General features: G+C 38.7%; 1 pseudogene; it reads right to left on the reverse strand.

The window, feature by feature from the left end:
* Positions 1-350, reverse strand: part of LOC135206876 (glutamate receptor ionotropic, kainate 2-like) — an 89,553-nt pseudogene extending 89,203 nt beyond the window's left edge.
* Positions 351-5,000: the final 4,650 nt, after the last annotated feature.

Genomic DNA, 5,000 nt, shown 5'->3' on the forward strand with positions numbered 1-5,000 from the left:
CACACATTTGACTTCACATATGACCTTATACCATTAGCAGAAAGTATTTTCTAACGGCTTTTGGGCGTCTTGGTTATTCAGTAATGTCCTCGGATCGGTCCCTTTTCATGGAAAATTTTAACATCTGATTTTCCAACTAATAAAATAATCCTTCGTCCGCAGATGAATCAACGTATGAAAAAAATTACGAGCAGTTGATGATGTTTCTGAATTCAACGGCATCAACCGAGTCTAACTTACTGGCCCCCACGAATAAATTTCATTACACCGACGAAGTCCTCTGGCGTAGATGAAGTTTGTCCCATGCCAGCAGGAGCCCTTGGTCGAAAGTGGCCCGGAGGTGTGGGCATGGGCACTAACTAGATGCCCTCTGCAACAAACCGACACTTAGAAATATCTAAAAGTGAGAAAATATCAAACTAAAGTCAAGAAGTATGGTGATAAATTCATTGGTTGCAGGTCCACAATAGTTTAGTATGTGAGTATATGGTCTTTAATGGATATTAAAAGCTTTCGAACCATGTACAAGGTTCATCTTCGGTCAAGTTGACCGAAGATGAACCTAGAACAAGGTTCGAAAGCTTTTAATATCCATTAAAGACCATATACTCACAAACTACATTATTGTGGACCTGCAACTATTGTCATCATTTTCGACGCGGAAAACTGTGACTGATAAATTCATTGCAATTATACTATAATTATACTCTAATTAATGTAATAATTCTCTCTATGTAACATTTTTAAACCAAAACAATAAAACTGCAGAGCTTTTGAAATTCACTGGAGATGAATTAAGCAAAGGTAAATGACCGAACCAAAAATCTCTTTTGGGACGAAATACTCACCTTCAATGACTTTCCTTGACATTCAAGCACCTCTTGCTCCCTCTTTCTCTCTCTCTCTCTCTCTCTCTCTCTCTTCTCTCTCTCTCTCTCTCTCTCTTCCTCTCCACAAGGCCTCGGGAATTGAATTAGCTTAACGGACGATCATCATGGTTACGAATAAGTGACGGCTGCGCTTGACCAGTTTCTTAGACACCTGAAAAAAATTGGGAAAAAGTATGTTTTTTATTCTATTTTTCATTAGTTTGTCGTTTAAATGTAGGTATCAGTGACTCTTCCACTTATAAAGGGCGATGCTGTGGGTTGGAAAGAATAATATGGGGTTGAACTCTAAAGAAAACGATATGGAATTCAGTCTTACTAATATTTTTCTCTTCTCTATATCATTCTCCTTTTGTTTTCATGACATTTTGATATTCTCTGTGGAAACCATTTGCTTAAACCTTTTGTCTTAATACATCTATGCAGAACAAAATATTATTACTACTATTAACGACAATGTTAACAATTACTTGGTTACCTATTTTAGTGTTGTACAGTAACCCTAAGAGTTCATGCGACCAGAAGTCCAGTGAGTTTTCCCTTTAAGAGGGAACTGTTCAACCACACCCTTCTTCTTCTTTCCTTCTCTTTTTGCTTTTCCAGTCCTTATTTGGCCACGATCAAAAGAGGGCGTAGATCGAACGTCTAATCGGGATTTTGGTCTCGAAAAACATTATGAAAATTTCCACTTTTGCTTTCTATCTTCATTAAACTTTGTGACAGCAACAGAATCTTTTCCTTCTCTCTTTCTCCTTCTGTCTCTCTTCATTTATTGTTTTTTGTCTCTCTGGCATCCAGTAAGAAGAGAAAGAATGATAAATTCATCGTGAGCAGATGGAGGAGAGACGAATCTTCTCATAATATTTTTGCGTTATGGGAAAATCTAGATGTCATGAGGATGATGAATTTTATATGCTTTCTTTGAAATGCATTTATCCATTATCTTCCTCATGTTTACTTTGGGCATGAACTCACATTCATACATACGAACGCATGCACACACATATAGACACGCATACATACATACATTATATATATATATATATATATATATATATATATATATATATATATATATATATATATATATATATATATATATATATATACATACGTGTGTGTGTGTGTGTGCGTGTGTGTATGTAATGTATATGCTTTTATGCTTGTATATAGATTATAATATATATATATATATATATAATATATTAATAATATAATAATATATATATTATATATATATATTTAAAAATTTTATTTATATAACTGATGGAAATGGGTCTGTTTATTTGTCTGTTTGTTCCAAGTGACCGTCTACTACTGCTACGTCAGTGAACCGACCATTATGAAATATGACACAGAGGTTAAGCTGACATATAGAGTTCGAACGTAGGCTAATTAGATTTTCTTAAAAAACATACGTAGTCTCTCTCTCTCTCTCTCTCTCTCTCTCTCTCTCTCTCTCTCTCTCTATTATATTCATATATATTTCGTGTTTCTCCTACTCACCAATTTTTGTCACGACAAGAGCTCCTTCTGTCTGAAGGAGCAGGTCGTGGTATAAGTAGAACCGTAGGTCGTCTTGGTCAAGGCCGAGACTTTCCGCCCCTCAACGGGCACCTTCCCGTCGGTTGTCGCAGAGGAGGCGTAGGAGAGGGACAGGGCCAAGTCTTTGCTCGCGTCATTCCACCTGGAATCCTACGGTTGGCGAGAAGACGAGAAGAAGAAGAAGTTTAGGGGGAAGAAGAGGAAGTAAGTTCAGGACGTTCTGGGAAGTTTTGAAGGACTGCTACTCTCAACTAAAGTGAGTTCGGGTTTTTAGTAATGGATAAGTATCAAGATCTGAAAATAGAATAAGAAGGTATATGGGATATGCCAGTGGAAATCGTACCATAATCATAGGAGCACTAGGCACGATCCCAAGATCCCTGAAAAGGAATCTAGAAAAACTAGAGGCTGAAGTAGCTCCAGGACTCATGCAAGAGTGTGATCCTAGAAACGGCACACATAGTAAGAAAGTGATGTGGACTCCTAAGGAGGCAGGATGCAACCCGGAACCCCACACTATAAATACCACCCGTCGAATTGGAGGACTGTGATAGAGCAAAAAAAAAAAAAAAAAAAAAAAAAAAAAAAAAAAAAAAAAATAATAATAATAATAATAATAATAAATAATAATATATGGGGCAGAGGAAAACACCATCAGCTTCCTCAAAAATACAATGCGCAACTGGAATACAATACTTACAAGCTCTGGAATAAGGCTAGCAGAGGTTAATATCAGGAGAGGGATCTTCCAGGGCGACTCACTGTCCCCACTACTCTTCGTAGTAGCCATGATTCCCATGACAAAAGTACTACAAGATGGATGCCGGGTACCAACTCAAGAAAAGAGGCAACAGAATTAACCATCTGATGTTCATGGACGACATCAAGCTGTATGGTAAGAGCATCAAGGAAATAGATACCCTAATCCAGACTGTAAGAATTGTATCTGGGGACATCAGGATGGAGTTTGGAATAGAAAAATGCGCCTTAGTCAACATACAAAAAGGCAAAGTAACGAGAACTGAAGGGATAAAGCTACAGATGGGAGCAACATCAAACACATAGATGAGACAGGATGCAAATACCTGGGAATAATGGAAGGAGGAGATATAAAACACCAAGAGATGAAGGACACGATCAGGAAAGAATATATGCAGAGACTCAAGGCGATACTCAAGTCAAAACTCAACGCCGGAAATATGATAAAAGCCATAAACACATGGGCAGTGCCAGTAATCAGATACAGCGCAGGAATAGTGGAATGGACGAAGGCAGAACTCCGCAGCATAGATCAGAAAACCAGGAAACATATGACAATACACAAAGCACTACACCCAAGAGCAAATACGGACAGACTATACATAACACGAAAGGAAGGAGGGAGAGGACTACTAAGTATAGAGACTGCGTTAACATCGAAAACAGAGCACTGGTGCAATATCTAAAAACCAGTGAAGACGAGTGGGGCTAAAGAGTGCATGGGAAGAAAGGACTAATAAAAGTAGACGAAGACCAGAGAAATATACAAAGACAGGAGAGACAGAGAAAGACAGAACGAACAGAGGACTGGCACAACAAACCAATGCACGGACAATACATGAGACAGACTAAAGAACTAGCCAGCGATGACAATTGGCAATGGCTACAGAGGGGAGAGCTAAAGAAGGAAACTGAAGGAATGATAACAGTGGCACAAGATCAGGCCCTAAGTAACCAGATATGTTCAAAGTACGATAGACGGAAATAACATCTCTCCCATATGTAGGAAGTGCAATACGAAAAATGAAACATAAACCACATAGGCAAGTGAATGCCCGGCACTTGCACAGAACCAGTACAAAAAGAGGCATGATTCAGTGGCAAAAGCCCTCCACTGGAGCCTGTGCAAGAAACATCAGCTACCTTGCTGTAATAAGTGGTACGAGCACCAACCTGAGGGAGTGATAGAAAACGATCAGCAAAGATCCTCTGGGACTATGGTATCAGAACGGATAGGGTGATACGTGCAACAGACCAGACGTGACGTTGATTGACAAAGTCAAGAAGAAAGTATCACTCATTGATGTCGCAATACCATGGGACACCAGAGTTGAAGAGAAAGAGAGGGAAAAAATGGATAAGTATCAAGATCTGAAAATAGAAATAAGAAGGATATGGGATATGCCAGTGGAAATCGTACCCATAATTATAGGAGCACTAGGCACGATCCCAAGATCCCTGAAAAGGAATCTAGAGAAAAACGAGGCTGAAGTAGCTCCAGGACTCATGCAGAAGAGTGTGATCCTAGAAACGGCATACATAGTAAGAAAAGTGATGGACTCCTAAGAGGGCAGGCTGCAACCCGAACCCCATACTATAAATACCACCCAGTCGAATTGGAGGACTGATACACCAAAAAAGAAATAATAGTAAAAAGAAGAAGAAGAAGAAGAAGAAGAAGAAGAAGAAGAAGAAGAAGAAGAAGAAGAAGAATTGGAAAAGGATTTTGAGACTTCTCAACATTTTAAAATTTTCGAAGCAATTTTAATGACTGCACTCAAATTCAACTAGGTTGTGACATACTTTTTT

Source organism: Macrobrachium nipponense, chromosome 31 (assembly GCF_015104395.2).
Source record: "Macrobrachium nipponense isolate FS-2020 chromosome 31, ASM1510439v2, whole genome shotgun sequence".
NCBI lineage: Eukaryota > Metazoa > Arthropoda > Malacostraca > Decapoda > Palaemonidae > Macrobrachium > Macrobrachium nipponense.